General features: G+C 44.4%; 1 long non-coding RNA gene across 1 annotated transcript; it reads right to left on the bottom strand.

The window, feature by feature from the left end:
- Positions 1 to 3,323: 3,323 nt before the first annotated feature.
- Positions 3,324 to 16,384, bottom strand: LOC140723366 (uncharacterized). The gene is made up of 3 exons (XR_012097872.1): positions 16,183 to 16,384; positions 14,529 to 14,764; positions 3,324 to 3,582 (listed from the first exon to the last, which is right to left on the bottom strand). It is a non-coding gene; the product is annotated as an uncharacterized lncRNA (long non-coding RNA).
- Positions 16,385 to 16,828: the final 444 nt, after the last annotated feature.

The following is a 16,828-nucleotide window of genomic DNA, read 5'->3' as shown; positions in this document are numbered from 1 at the left end:
AGTCCATCAATAAATATTATTTGCCTTTTCAATATCAAAAATATTGCTATTACAACTCTTTATTTAACTGTACTTTCCTAATATGATCTTCCAAACCCAAACTGATTCCAATGTTATTTAAGGCAGAGATTGCTAGGTATCTGAGTAGCCAGGGTATCAAAGGTTATGGTGAGAAGTTGGGGGAGTGGGACTAAATGGGAGAATGGATCAGCTCATGATAAAATGGCAGAGCAGACTCGATGGGCCGAATGACCGACTTCTGCTCCTTTGTCTTATGGTCTTATTCTACCGTTCCAAATTCCCCTCTGATAAAACGTGAAATGACCTCTTTTATCAAAAATATAATTCAAACACTCAATTACCATACATTCCACAAGTTTACATAAATGAGACTTTAATGATATTGGTCTACAAGAAGGACGATCAGACGGGGAGATCCGGGTTTTAGAATGGGAACTACTACAACCATTTTCCATGAGAAAAGTCGATGGCCAAACCTCCAAATACGATTCAGAAAGTTAATATTCTCACAAAAGAAAATTACACACATAACTGTTGAATCAAGATTTTCTACAAGTTCATGATACATTTTATTCCCATTCACAACACTATACTTTGCCCCTTTCCTTATAAAACTGACAACACCATGCCTCTACCAACTAACCTGTCAAGCCAAACGACAATATAATCCTGCACAGCAATAAAACTTAAAATGTGCAGGTTTCCTGAACAGATATAACATCGGAAGAATCTGACAAATCGGAAATAAACTGCTGAAAGTGTTGACCATGTAAAATCAGGCTTCTTGCATTTCACTTCAATATTTCAATTCCATTACATATCTTCACAAGTAGACTGGGATGCAGAAACCCCCACAAATCAGAGCTTCATTTACAGCTTCCCACAAAACACCAGTTACACCAAGATACCTTACTGCAGCTTTCACAATAATTTTAATTTCCTCAGTAGGATGAGATGTCTGAGCAGTACAATTCACCACATTGGTTATAAACATCACAAACTTCATTTTATCCAGCAGTGAAGTATCTTTGGTGAGAGAACTGTGACGCCGGTATATATCCACTGACATCACAGTCTATTCTCTGAGTGGGATCACTTTATCCAGTTTACCTGCTCTGCTTGCTGTACTTGTCCTTGAACAGGCCCTTCTGCTCACTGTGTTGTTCTGAACCCATTGAACTGGTCATTTCATGCCTTACTAAACCAATCCCTTCTGCCCACACAAGGAACACATTCCTCCATTCTCCTCACATTCACGTGGTATCTGATAGCCTCTTTCGCATCTGCCTCCATCACCACCTGATATTCACTCCAGACACCCACCACGATGGGAATGAAAAACAAAACTTGAAACGCAAATCTCCTTTAAGCATCCTGAGTCAGGTTTTTAACATCATTGACTTTTCTAATTGTTTTTTTCCAACAGCAGCTATGCAGAGAAAAGATACAAAATTACACTAAATTACAAAATACTTCAATAGTGCAAAAAGGACCAATGAGGATGTGTTCCCCCTTTCTCCTGAAGTGCATGCCCACTGGCATTGGACATTTCCTCCTTAGATAAACAATCCCGGCTGTCCACTCTGTCTGTGTCTCTCACATTCCTGTAAACGTCTGTGAGACCTCCCTCAGCCTCTGCCACTCCGGAGAAAATTACCCGAGATTGTCCGGTCTCACTTTATCCAGGCAGCATCCTGTTAAGCCTCTTCCACTCACCATCCAAAACCTCCGTATTATTCCTGTATTCGAATGCAATTCTCCAGATGTGGGTAAACTAGAGATTTATACAACTGCAACATAACTGTCTGACAATGGAACCACTATCTGGGAGTTATGAACTCGGATTCCAAGATCCCCCTGTAGATCAACCCAGTCCAATCTCGCCCCATGAATATAACAGCAAAGAGATAATGCTGAGGCTTTATAAGACACGAGTCAGGCCACACTTGGAGTATTGTCAACAGTGTTGGGCCCCACATCTCAGACAGGATGTGTTGCCATTGGAGAGAGTCCAGAGGAGGTACAGAAAGATGGTTTCGGGAATGAAGGAGTTAAAACATGAGGAGCATTTGCCCGTTTGGACCCTGTGTTCACTGGAACTCAGAAAAATGCGGGGGCATCTCATTGAAACCTACCGAATGTTGAAAAGACTGGATAAGGTGGATGTGGAGAAGGTATTTCCTGTGGTGGGGCACAGCCACAAAGTCGAGGGGCCACCTTTTCAAACAGAGGTAAGTAGCTTATTTTTTTTATTAGCCACGGTGTATTGGATCTGTGGAATGCTCTGCCACAGACTGCGGTGGAGGCCGAGTGTGTGGGTATATTCAAGGCGGAAGTTGGTCGTTTCCTGATTGGTCAGGGCATCAAAGGATATGGCGGGAGGTCAGATATCTGGAATTGAGTGCGATCTGGGATCAGCCATGATGGAAAGGCGGCAGACTCGATGGGCTGAATGGCCTAATTCTGTTCCTATGCCTTATGGACTTATGAACACAAGCCCCCTCAATCATGATGAATCTCCTCTGCACTCTTCCAGCACAAAACATCCTTTGTACAGAATGCTAAGCGGAACTGAATGTAACTTTTCAAGAACGTTGTCAAGTCAGGCAGCATCTGTTGAGGGGAATAGAGTCGATGGTTGGGACAGAACCGCTCCCTTACGGCACTAACACAGGCCCTTCGGCCCAACCTTACCATGCTGTCCTCCTGTCCATTTAAACTAATCCCTCTGCCTGTCTTTGACACAGAACACAGAAATCTACAGCACATTACAGGCTCTTCAGCCCACAATGTTGTACCGACCATGTAACCTACTCTAGAGACTGCCTAGGATTTCCTGATCGTATATCCCTCTATGTTCCTAAGCTCCATTAACCTATCTAAGAGTCTCTTAAAATATCCTATTGTATCCACCTCCACCATCGCTGCAGGCAGTGCATTCCATGCACCCACCACTCTCTGTGTAAGAAACTTCCCCCTGACATTCCCTCGGTACCGACTTCCAAGTAGCTTAAAACTACGTCCCCTCGTGTTAGTCACTTCAAGCCTGGGAAAATGCCTCTGGTTATCCACATAGTCAAAGCCTCTCATCATCTTATTACAATTACTTATGTACAGGTTAGGAGAAATATAGCTTCAACATCACCTCACAGCTCTTGAACTCAATCCCATGGTTGATGAAGGCCATCACACAAGACGTTTTCCTAACAACACTGCCAACCCCCACAGCAGCTTTGAGTGTCGTATGGACATGGACCCCAAGATCTCTCTGACCCTCCACACTGCCAAGAGTCTTACCATTAATATTATATTCTGTGTTCAAATTTGACCTGCAGAAATGAATCTCTTCATCTGTGTTGAACTCCATCTGCCACTTCCCAGTTCTGCATCCGAGGCGAGGAATTAGATTGCTGAGCCTCTGGCTAGGATCATTATGTCCTCATTGTCCACGGGAATGGTCCCGGAGGATTGGAGGGAGGCGAATGCTGTCCCCTTGTTCAAAAAGGGTAGTAGGGATAGTCCGGATATAGACCATTGAGCCTTACATCTGTGGTGGGAAAGCTGTTGGAAAAGATTCACAAAGATAAGATTTATTGGCATTCAGAGATCATGGTCTGATCAGTGACAGTCAGCATGGCTTTCTGAAGGGCAGATCGTGTCTAACAAGCCTGATGGAGTTCTTTTAGGAGGTGACCCGGCATACAGATGAGGGTAGTGCAGTGGATGTGATCTACATGGATTTTAGTAATGCATTTGATAAGGTTCCACACGGTAGGCTTATTCAGAATGTCAGTAGGCATGGGATCCAGGGATGATTGACCAGGTGGATTCAGAATTGGTTTGCCTGCAGAAAGCAGAGAGTTGTGGTGGAGGGAGTACATTCGGATTGGAGGGTTTTAACTAGTGGTGTCCCACAAGGATCAGTTCTGTGACCTCTACTTTTCGTGATTTTTATTAACGACCTGGATGTCGGGGTAGAACGATGAGTTGGCAAGTTTGTTGAAGACACAAAGGTTGGTGGTGTTGTGGATAGTTCAGAGAATTGTCAAAGATTGCAGAGAGACATTGATAGGATGCAGGAGTGGACTGAGAAGTGGCAGATAGAGTTCAACCTGGAGAAGCGTGGGGTGGTAGACTTTGGAGGGACAAACTCCAAGGCAGAGTACAAAGTAAATGGCAGGATACTTGGAAGTGTGGAGGAGCAGAGGGATCTGGGTCTCCATGTTCACAGTTCCCTAAAAGTTACCTCACACTTAGACAGAGTCGTTAAGAAAGCTTATGGGGTGTTAGCTTTTATAAGTCGAGGGACAGAGTTTAAGAGTCACGGTGTAATGATGCAGCTCTATAAAACTCTGGTTGGGCCACACTTGGAGTACTCTGTCCAGTTCTGGTCACCTCACTATAAGAAGGATGTGGAAGCATTGGAAAGGTTACAGAGGAGATTTACCAGAATGCTGCCTGGTTTAGAGGGTGTGCAATATGATCAGAGATTAAGGAAGCTAGGGCTTTACTCTCTGGAGAGAAGGAGGATAAGAGGAGAAATGATAGCGGTATAGTTGATATTAAGGGGAATAGATAGAGTGGACAGCCAGTGCCTCTTCCCCAGGGCACCACTGCTCAATACAAGAGGACATGGCTTTAAGCTAAGGGGAGGGAAGTTCAAGGGAGGATAATAGAGGAAGATTTTATACTCAGAGAGTGGTTGGTGCGTGGAATGCACTGCCCGAGTCAGTGGTGGAGGCAGATACACTAGTGAAGTTTAAGAGACTACTAGACAGATATATGGAGGAATTTAAGTTTAGGGAGGCAGAGTTTAAGTGGCGGCACAACATTGTGGGCCGAAGGGCCTGTACTGTGCTGTATGGTTCTATGTTCTATCTATTTCCCGCTGGAATCTCTCTTTTTTTTTAAATTTTTTATTGAAGGCACGACACAGTACAGAAAACGTAATGCATTACATTTTCCTCCATTTTGTTTTTATACCTTACCCCAAAACAACACCACAACGTCATCAGTGGGGCATTCTGTGAGTCGTAGTCATTGTCCTCGCTCGCTCCCTGTCAAAGCATGTTTCGTCAGCCACCACAGACGTCGCCGAAACAGACCCACCGAGGCGCGAAGGGGAATCACACCCGTCCTTGTGGGCGCCGAGGCCGGCGACACCGACAGAAGCGAATCGCTGACCTCCGCCATGGCGATGGAGCGGAAGAGGAGGGGCTGCTCATGGGCCGATTTCCTCCAGCCTATAGTAGCTCAGACTTCAAACTGAACCCTGCTGTCATTGGCTATAGTGCCTGTCGCTCAAATGGGAACTCGGAGGGTGATTAGTTTATGTGAACGTCAGTCAGAATTCCTGTCTTTATGAGTTTGGATTTGGATTTATAACGGGACAGGAAGCAAATTGGGAGAAATGTGAGTTTTTATGTGATGGTTCATCAGTCCCCGAGTTACATTATTAACATTAAAAGGGCAAAGGCCGTGGTGAGGAAGTAGGTGATTTACTGGAGGTTATATAGAGATAATATTGGAAGGGATATCAAACTTGGAATTGTTTGGGATATGTTTTCGAAAATGGGATTTGTGGGGATCATAATATTCCAGTGTTGATTAATGAGGGCAAAATGATTGTTACTAAAACAGGGAAGGTTGTGTTACTGGCTGGGTCATTTGCTAACAGTAATAATCAGGATAATTTAAGTGAAGAAGTTAAACAATGTTGGGATATGTTTTTCAGTGAATACCCCGATGTGCTGGAAGTCAGCTGTAGCAATGATAGTATCACTGAGGGAGAGATTTCTTTGTATGAATTTAAGAAGTCTATTAATAATGCAGGTCAGGTGTCTTCAGGTAAGAGTGATATTTGAAATTGTAATTGTATATAACTCTCTTTTGTGAAAATATTAAATCCCCATTTTATCCTAGTTAAGGGCCTATATCGTGAATGTCTCATTTATGTAAACTTATGCAATGTATGGTAATCAAGCACTTGAATTATATTTTGGAAAGAGTGGTGATGAAGTGTTTCATTAGAGTGGATTTTGGAAGGGTGAAATGACATTAGATTCAGTTTTAGGTTTGGAAGATGATATTCGGAAAGCACAATTAAATAAAGATGTTGTAATAGCAGTATTTCTTGATACTGAAAAGGGAAATGATATGGAAGAAAGGACTTTTGATTAAATTAGGAGTGAGAGGGACATTGTATAATTTTTCTGAGTTTTTTATTTGGACGGACTGTGCAAGTACGGGTCGGCATGTTATGTTTGTGTTTCTATGAGATAGAGAATGGGATCCCACAAGGCAGCATTTGTAGCCCTTCATTATTTAATATTATGATTAATGATATTTTCTCTGAGATGGGAAAATGGGATACCCTGGGTAAATCACAATATACAGATGATGTAGCTTTATAGAATAGAGGTATTAATTGCAATTTACAATTAATAGGTCAAACAGTGGGCAGATTGATGAGGATTTTAAGCTTTCAGTCGTTAAAATACATTACGTGGTTTACAAGCAGGATTAATAGACTTGCACTTGATTATAAATTAAATGATTACTATCTTGAGGAAGTGTCAGTGGTAAGATTTCTCAGTATGTGGATGGATAATCAGCTGACATGGAAGCACCTATCAGTAAAATAATTGATAAATGTAAAGGAGCTTCAAATCTCCTCAGGCATCTAAGTGGGTATTCTTGGGTGCAACATGAAAATCTTTGTTGACCAATTATATTTGTTTAATTTGATCTGTTCTTGATTCTGTCTGTGTGGCTTATGGATCAGCTTCATCTTCAAATTAAAAATGTTTGTATTTGATACAATTACAGTTTTAAGATTGTGTTCTGGTGCAGTAATGTTGTTTTCTGTTTTGGCTTTACTGATTGCAATGGGACAATTGCCCTCAAAGTAACAGAGGTTCAAGTTGATGTCAACATATTGGATTAATTTGCGGGGGCAAGGAAATGATCATTCTGTTAAAGGTGTGCTGGAGGACGGTTGGGGTCATCACAAGAAGAGTGTTTTTTGTTTTGGGTGGCTGGGTTCTTATCACGCTGGGAATACGGGTGTATTTGATGATACAATATGTCCCACTGTAGCTTTCTTTGTAACCCCACCTTGTTTTTTCCAATGACTTCAGTTGATTTTAGGTTACACGATCGGATTCGGTTCTGCCTGAGAGTCTGTTGGTTCATCAGTAAATTAATGAAAGTTAGTATCATACAGTAACCATTTCTACAGATGAATCAAAAGAAAAGTTAACTGGGGATGTTGGTGTGGCTGTTTCTGTGTGCCTGAGTTGCAGGTAATGATAAAGAGATGACTTATAGCCATTTATCAGCATAGGAAGCAGAATTCTTTGCCAACAGTTTAGGCTTACAGTGGGTGGAGAAAATTGGTCCATATAATTTGCTCAGAATACATTTCGGCTTTGATGAGTCTTAAACAGGTCATTCTGGCATAATGGACATAAGGACAGACACCTTTACAGAATACATAAACCTGTTGGGTTTATAGAAGAAGGGCTTAAAACAAGGGAAGGAATGATATTGACATGACATAGAAATGCCCACACTATGCTTAATTATGCCTTGTATGTAATTGGAAAACTTCATTCTGTGCCATGTACATTTTGTCATTATGAAACTGTTGAAACACATACTATTTCAATGTGAAGCGTATAAGGCTGAACAAAAATCAAACGCAGTCTTCAGTACAATCTTTGCGAGGGTAGATAGTTTTCAGATAAAAACTTTATTCAATTATGGGACTGACTTTAAATCAATTCACAGTTTGAGCTGGAAAAGGCATGTAATAATTGTGTTAAGCCTAAGGAAATGACATATAGGGTAGCAAAGGTGAGTGAGATGTTGGATTATTAAGATGCTCTTAAAATCCAACAAAAGGCAACGAAAAAAGCCATAAGAATGGTCAAGACGAAATATGAGGGCAAACTGGCCAATAATATAAATCAGGATACTAAAAGTTTAGTTTTCAGTTACATGAAGAGTGAAAGGGAGATGAGAGTTGATACTAGACCACTGGAAAATGATGCTGGTGAAGTAGTAATGGGGGACAAAGAAATGGCAGATGAACTTAATGAATAATCTTCACTGTCTTCTCCGTTAAGCACCGCCCCCACTTGTCCCAGTAACCTGTCTCATTACGGGTGGATTTTAGGACCCGGGAGAGCTCACGACCCGCCGCCCCCATCAGCTGCTGAATTCCCGATGTTTCTGTTCGGTTGACGGATGCGGTGAACGAGCTTAAATTAATCGATCGATAATTCTCATGTCGTGTTTATTTCACTCCATAGAACCATAGAACACTACAGCACAGAAAACAGGCCATTTTGGCGCTTCTAGTCTGTGCGGAAACTTTATTCCGCTTGTCCCATTGACCTACACCCAGTCCGTAACTCTCCAGACCTCTCCCATCCATGTATCTATCCAATTTATTCTTAAAACTTAAGAGTGAGCCCGCATTTACCACGTCAGATAGCAGCTCGTTCCACACTCCCACCACTCTCTGAGTGAAGAAGTTCCTCCTCATGTTCCCCTTAAACCTTTCCGCTTTCACCCTAAAACCATGTCCTCCTGTTTTTATCTTTCCGAATCTAAGTGGAAAGAACCTACTCACATTTACTGTCTATACCCCTCATAATTTTGTAAACCTCTATCAAATCCCCCCCTCATTCTTCTACACCCAAGGAATAAAGTCCTAACCTGTTCAATCTTTCCCTGTAACTCAACTCCTGAAGACCTGGCAACATCCTAGTAAATCTTCTCTGCACTCTTTCAATCTTACTGATATCCTTCTTATAGTTAGGTGACCAGAACTGCAGATAATACTCCAAATCTGGCTTCACCAATGCCTTATACAACCTCAGCAGAACATCCCAACTCCTGTACTCAGTACTTTGATTTATGAATGCTAGGATGCCAAAGGCCTTCTTTACAACCCTGTGTACCTGTGATGCCACTTTCAGGGAATTATGTACCTGAACTCCCAGATCCCTTTGTTTCTCCGCACTCCCCAGTGCCCTACCATTTACTGTGTATGTCCTACCTTGGTTTGTCCTTCCAAAATGCAACACCTCACACCTCACCTCACCTCACCTCATGCAGAATTTAATGTCTGCATTAAATTCCATCTGTCATTTTCTGGCCCATTTTTCCAGTTGGTCCAGATCCCTCGGCGAGCTTTGAAAGCCTTCCTCGCTGTCCACAACGCCTCCAATCTTGGTGTCAACAGCAAAATTGCTGATCCAATTGACCACATCTATATCATTGATATAGACAACAAACAACAATGGTCCAAGCACAGATCCCTGAGGCACACCACTAGTCACAGGCCTCCAGTCTGAGAAGTAATCATCCACTACCACTCTCTGTCTTTTCCCACACAGCCAATTTCGAATCCAGTCTCCAACCTCTCTGTGGATACCTAGTGGCTGAACCTTCTGAACTAACCTCCCATGTGGGACCTTGTCAAGGGCCTTACTAAGGTTCATGTAGACAACATCCACAGCCTTTCCTTCATCTACTTTCTTGGTAACCTCTTCGAAAAATTCTACAAGATTTGTTAAACACGATCTACCACACACAAAGCCATACTGACTATCCTTAATCAGCCCTTGGCTGTCCAAATACTTGTATATCCGATCTCTCAGAACACCTTCCAATAACTGACCTACTACTGATGTCAGGCTCACTGGCCTGTAATTACCTGGTTTACTATTGGAGCCTTTTTTAAACAACGGAACAACATGAGCTACCCTCCAATCCTCCGGCACTGCACCCGTGGCTGAGGACATTTTAAACATTTCTGTCAGGGCCCCTGCAAATTCTACTCTAGTCTCTCTCAAGGTCCGAGGAAATATCATGTCAGGCCCGGGGGATTTATCTACCTTTATGCGCTGTAAGGCAGCAAGCACCTCCTCCTCTTTAATCTACAAATGTTCCATGACACTACTGCTTGTTTCCCTTCCTTCCATATACACTATGCCAGTTTCCTGAGTAAATACTGATGCAAAAAACTGTTTAAGATCTCCGCCATCTCGTGAGGCTCCACACATAGACGACCACTCTGATCTTCTAGGGGACCAATTCTGTCCCTTACTATCCATTTACTGTCAATATATTTGTAGAAATCCTTTGGGTTTTCCCTTCACATTATCTGCCAAAGCCACCTCATGTCTTTTTTCCTTCCTGATTTCCTTCTTCAGTATTTTCTTACATTTTCTATACTCTTCAAGTAACTCATTTGTTCTTTGTTGCCTATACCTGCTATACACCTCTCCCTTTTTCTTAACCAGATCGCCAATATGCCTTGAAAACCAAGGTTCCCGAGGCCTGTTAACTTTGCCTTTAATCCTGGCAGGAACATGCAAACTCTGCACTCTCAAAATTTCGCCTTTGAAGGCCTTCCACTTACTGAACACATCCTCGCCAGAAAAAAACTTATCCCAATCCACTCTTCCTAGATCCTTTTTCATTTCCACAAAATTGGCCCTTCTCCAATTTAGAACCTCAACTTGAGGACCAGACCTATCCTGATCCATAATTAACTTGAATCTAATGACATTATGGTCACTGGACCCAAAATGTTCGCCTACACATACTTCTGTCACCCGACCTGTCTGGTTTCCTAATAGGAGATCAAGTATTGCATCCTCTCTCGTAGGTACCTCTATATATCGATTTAGAAAACTTTCCTGAAAACATTTCACAAACTCCAAGCCATCTAGCCCTATTACAGTTTGGGAGTCCCAGTCAATATGAGGAAAGGTAAAATCCCCTACTATTACAACTTCCTGTTTCTTACATCGGTCTACTATCTTTATACAGGTTTGCTCCTCCAATTCTCTCTGACTATTGGGCGGTCTATTAGTGTGGTCACACCATTCCCGTTCCTCAGCTACACGCATATGACCTCTGTAGACAAGCCCTCCGGTCTGTCCTGTCTACTCACAGCTGTGATATTTTCCCTGACTAGTAATGCCACTCCTCCCCCTTTCATCCCTCCCCCTCTATCACGTCTGAAACAACGAATATTTATATCATGTATAAACCTTAGGTGGGAGGTTATCTTTTTGTATTAATGTATTAAAAATAAATTATAAATTCTATCAATGAGAATTACAAATTCTCTTACTGAAGGAATCATATTCAAAATAGTATCCAACAAATCAGATTCTTGCATATATGGGAACTTAGATAATTATTTTTTGTAAAAAAAAAAGTCTAACCTGAAGATATTGCAGTAAGTGTGTATGAGAGAGAGAATATTTGCTAATTAACTCTTCAAAAGTCATCAATCGACCATCACAAAATCAATGATAATAAAAAAAATAAATCTGCAAAAATAAAGCAGATCCCCTTAATCACTAAAGATTAAACAAGTTTGGGAAAGAGAACTTAATATGACCTTTGTTAATGAAGATGGTCAATTCTTCTTTAATATGTGCCAATCAGTGTTTAATTCAATTTAAAATTGTTCACTGTTAACAAAGGAGAGACCATCCAAAATATAACATAGACAATTATTGCGATAGGTGTAAAACTGAAGTAGCCACTTTTTCACATATGTTTTGGTCATGTTCTTCATCAAAATCTTTCTGGAAATCTTTATTTTCTACAATTTCTAAAGCTCTGAAAATTAATTTACAACCTAATGTACAAACCTTTGATATCTGTCTATACATGCAGTCCTCGCATGACCTTTATCCTCCTCCACCTCACTATCTGCTCTAACATTCTGGTTCCCCTCCCTCTGCAAATCTTTTTTACCCCCCCCCCACAAGCAGCACTAACAAATCTACCCGCAAGAATGTTGGTCCCCCTCCAGTTCAGGGACAAACCATCCCGTCGAAACATCCCACCTTCCCGGGAACAAAGCCCAAATGTCCAGAAACATGAAGCCCTCCCTCCTCACGATCTCCTGGCTTTTCCCCAGCAGGCTTGGCGCTCTTTTTGGGACCGGCCTCAATGCACCACTTTGTGAGCCGGTTCGAGTGCGCTGGGAAGTGGGTCGCCACATACCCCACCCCCCAGAACCGGCGATACACCCCCCAATGTCCACAGTCTGGGCCGGACCCTGTTTGGGAGGTCTGCCTCTGCGCCGCGATGCCGGAATCTCGACCAGCTGCGCCACGTCCACATGGGCCGGTTTGAGTTGGTCCACCGAGAAAACCTCCTCTCTCCCCCCAATGTCCAGCACGAACGTGGACCCGTTGTTCCTGATCACATTAAACGGCCCCTTGTCGGGCCGCAGTAGCGGTGCCCGATGTCCGCCCTGTCGTACAAAAACAAACTTACAGTTTCGCAGGTCTTTGGGTACGCAGGTCGGGTTCTGCCCATGCTGCGAAGTGGGTATGGGGGCCAGGTTGCCGAGCCTCTCGCGTAGTCTGCTCAGGACTGCTGCGGGTTCTTCCTCTTGCCCCCTTGGGGCTGGTATGAACTCCCCTGGGACGACAAGGGACGTGCCGTACACCAACTCAACCGACGAGGTGCGCAGATCTTCTCTGAGCGCCGTGTGGATTCCAAGCAGGACCCAGGGAAGCTCGTCTGCCCAATTAGGCACTTTGAGGCGGGCCATGAGAGCCCCTGTCTGAGGAGTCAAGGGCCAGGGGTCTCTCTGCTCTCGGTCCAGCGTAAAACCCTTGGGGAGACATTAGATGTCCATCCACTTTCGTCGAGTCAAACCACAGGAAAGGTTCGTGTCGGCCACCCGACTGCGCCTGAGGCCCAGCGGCCTTTCCCCGATCCCCGGGGCCCCGCTGCCCGAGTCTCCCCCGATCCCCAGCGCTGCTCGAGTCTCCCATCCCCGATCCCCGGGGCCCCGCTGCCCGAGTCTCCCCCCGATCCCCGGGGCCCCGCTGCCCGAGTCTCCCCCCGATCCCCGGGGCCCGGCTGCCCGAGTCTCCCCCCGATCCCCGGGGCCGCGCCGCCCGAGTCTCCCCCCGATCCCCGGGGCCCGGCTGCCCGAGTCTCCCCCCGATCCCCGGGGCCGCGCTGCCCGAGTCTCCCCCCGATCCCCGGGGCCCCGCTGCCCTGTAGATCAACACAGTCCAAGATCACCCCATGAATACAACAGCAACTAGATAATGCTGAGGCTTTATAAGACACGAGTCAGGCCGCACTTGGAGTATTGTCAACAGTGTTGGGCCCCACATCTCAGACAGGATGTGTTGTCATTGGAGAGTGTCCAGAGGAGGTTCAGAAAGATGATTTTGGGAATGAAGAGCACTTGGCAGCTTTGACCCTGTGCTCACTGGAATTCTGAAAAATGCGGGGCATCTCATTGAAACCTACCGAATGTTGAAAGGACTGGATAAGGTGGATGTGGAGAAGGTATTTCCTGTGGTGGGGCACAGCCACAAAGTCGAGGGGCCACCTTTACAAACAGAGGTAAGTAGCTTATTTTTTTATTAGCCAAGGTGTATTGGATCTGTGGAATGCTCTGCCACAGACTGCGGTGGAGGCCGAGTGTGTGGGTATATTCAAGGCGGAAGTTCATCGTTTCCTGATCAGTCAGGGTATCAAAGGATATGGCAGGAGGTCAGATATCTGGAATTGAGTGCGATCTGGGATCAGCCATGATGGAAAGGTGGCTGACTCAATGGGCTGAATGGCCTAATTCTGTTCCTATGCCTTATGGACTTATGAACAGAAGCCCCCTCAATCATGATGAATCTCCTCTGCACTCTTCCAGCACAAAACATCCTTTGTACAGAATGCTAAGCGGAACTGAATGCAACTTTTCAAGAACGTTGTCAAGTCAGGCAGCATCTGTTGAGGGGAATAGAGTCGATGGTAGGGACAGAACCCCTCCCTTACGGCACTAACACAGGCCCTTCAGCCCAACCTTTCCATGCTGTCCTCCTGTCCTTTTAAACTAATCCCTCTGCCTGTCTTTGACACAGAACACAGAAATCTACAGCACATTACAGGCTCTTCAGCCCACAATGTTGTACCGACCATGTAACCTACTCTAGAGACTGCCTAGGATATCCTGATCGTATATCCCTCTATGTTTCTAAGCTCCATGAACCTATCTAAGAGTCTCTGAAAATATCCTATTGTATCCACCTCCACCATCGCTGCAGGCAGTGCATTCCATGCACCCACCACTCTCTGTGTAAGAAACCTACCCCTGAGATTCCCTCGGTACCGACTTCCAAGCAGCTTAAAACTACGTTCCCTCGTGTTAGTCACTTCAAGCCTGGGAAAATGCCTCTGGTTATCCACATGGTCAAAGCCTCTCATCATCTTATTACAATTACTTATGTACAGGTTGGGAGAAATATAGCTTCAACATCACCTCACAGCTCTTGAACTCAATCCCACGGTTGATGAAGGCCATCACACCAGACGCCTTCCTAACAACACTGCCAACTTCCACAGCAGCTTTGAATGTCGTATGGACATGGACCCCAAGATCTCTCTGACCCTCCACACTGCCAAGAGTCTTACCATTAATATTTTATTCTGTGTTTAAACTTCACCTGCAGAAATGAACCTCTTCATCTGTGTTGAACTCCCTCTGCCACTTCCCAGTTCTGCATCCGAGGCGAGGAAATAGATTGCTGAGCCTCTGGCTAGGATCATTATGTCCTCATTGTCCACGGGAATGGTACCGGAGGATTGGAGGGAGGCGGATGTTGTCCCCTTGTTCAAAAAGGGTCGTAGGGATAGTCTGGATAATTATAGACCATTGATCCTTACATCTGTGGTGGGAAAGCTGTTGGAAAAGATTCACAAAGATAGGATTTATTGGCATTTAGAGAATCATGGTCTGATCAGTGACAGTCAACATGGCTTTCTGAAGGGCAGATCGTGTCTAACAAGCCTGATGGAGTTCTTTTAGGAGGTGACCAGGTATATAGATAAGGGTAGTGCAGTGGATGTAATCTACATGGATTTTAGTAATGCATTTGATAAGGTTCCACACGGTAGGCTTAATCAGAAAGTCAGAAGGCATGGGATCCGGGGATGTTTGACCAGGTGGATTCAGAATTGGCTTGCCTGCTGAAAGCAGAGAGTTGTGGTGGAGGGAGTACATTTGGATTGGAGGGTTGTGACTAGTGGTGTCCCACAAGGATCAGTTCTGGGACCCCTACTTTTCGAGATTTTTATTAACGACCTGGATGTGGGGGTAGAAGGATGGGTTGGCAAGTTTTCAGAAGACACAAAGGTTGGTGGTGTTGTGGATAGTGCAGAGGATTTTCAAAGATTGCAGAGAGACATTGATAGGATGCAGGAGTGGGCTGAGAAGTGGCAGATAGAGTTCAACTTGGAGAAGTGTGAGGTGGTACACTTTGGAAGGACAAACTCCAAGGCAGAGTACAAAGTAAATGGCAGGATACTTCGAAGTGTGGAGGAGCAGAGGGATCTGGGGCTACATGTCCACAGATCCCTGAAAGTTGCCTCACAGGTAGACAGAGTATTTAAGAAAGCTTATGGGGTCTTAGCTTTCATAAGTCGAGGGATATAGTTTAAGAGACGCGATGTAATGATGAAGCTCTATAAAACTCTGGTTGGGCCACACTTGGAGTACTCTGTCCAGTTCTGGTCACCTCACCATAAGAAGGATGTGGAAGCACTGGAAAGGGTACAGAGGAGTTTTACCAGAATGCTGCCTGATTTAGAGAGCATGGATTATGATCAGAGATTAAGGGAGCTAGGGCTTTACTCTCCGGAGAGAAGGAGGATGAGAGGAGAAATGATAGAGATATAGTTGATATTAAGGGGAATAGATAGATAGCCAGCGCCTCTTCCACAGTGCACCACTGCTCAATACAAGAGGACATGGCTATAAGGTAAGGGGAGGGAAGTTGAAGGAGGATATTATAGGAAGATTTTATACTCAGAGAGTGGTTGGTGTGTGGAATGCACTGCCCGAGTCAGTGGTGGAGGAAAATACACTAGTGAAGTTTAAGAGACTACTGGACAGGTATATGGAGGAATTTAAGCTTAGGGAGGCAGAGTTTAAGGGTCGGCACAACATTGTGGGCCGAAGGGCCTGTACTGTGCTGTATTGTCCTATGTTCTATCTATTCCTCGCTGGAATCTCTTTTAATTTATTTTTTCATTGAAGGCACGACACAGTACAGAAAACGTAATGCATTACATTTTCCTCCATTTTCTTTGATAACTTACCCCTGAACAACACCACAACGTCATCAGTGGGGCCTTCTGGGAGTTGTAGTCATTATCCTCGCTCGCTCCCTGTCTAAGCATGTTTCGTCAGCCACCACAGACGTCACTGAAACAGACCCACCGAGGCGCGAAGGGGAATCACACCCGTCCTTGTGGGCGCCGAGGCCGGCCACACCGACAGAAGCGAATCGCTGATCTCCGCCATGGCGATGGAGCGGAAGAGGAGGGGCTGCTCATGGGCCGATTTCCTCCAGCCTATCGTAGCTCAGACATAACACTGACCCCTGCTTTCATTGGCTGTGGTGACTGTCGCTCAAATGGGAACTCAGCGGGTGATTGGTTTATGTGAACGTCAGTCAGCCTTCCTGGCTCTATGAGTTTGGATTTGGATTTATAACGGGACAGGAAGCAAATTGGGAGAAATGTGAGTTTTTATGTGATGGTGCATCAGTCTCCGAGTTACGTTATTAACAATAAAAGGGCAAAGGCCGTGGTGAGGAAGTAGGTGATTTACTGGAGATTATATGGAGATAATATTGGAAGGGATAGCAAACTTGGAATTGTTTGGGATATGATTTAGAAAATGGGTTGATTTGTGGGGATCATAATATTCCCAATTGATTAATGTTCTCATTGATTAATGAGG

The sequence above is a fragment of the Hemitrygon akajei genome, unplaced genomic scaffold (assembly GCF_048418815.1).
Source record: "Hemitrygon akajei unplaced genomic scaffold, sHemAka1.3 Scf000110, whole genome shotgun sequence".
Taxonomy (NCBI): domain Eukaryota; kingdom Metazoa; phylum Chordata; class Chondrichthyes; order Myliobatiformes; family Dasyatidae; genus Hemitrygon; species Hemitrygon akajei.
This window is presented reverse-complemented; position numbering and strand designations above follow the sequence as displayed.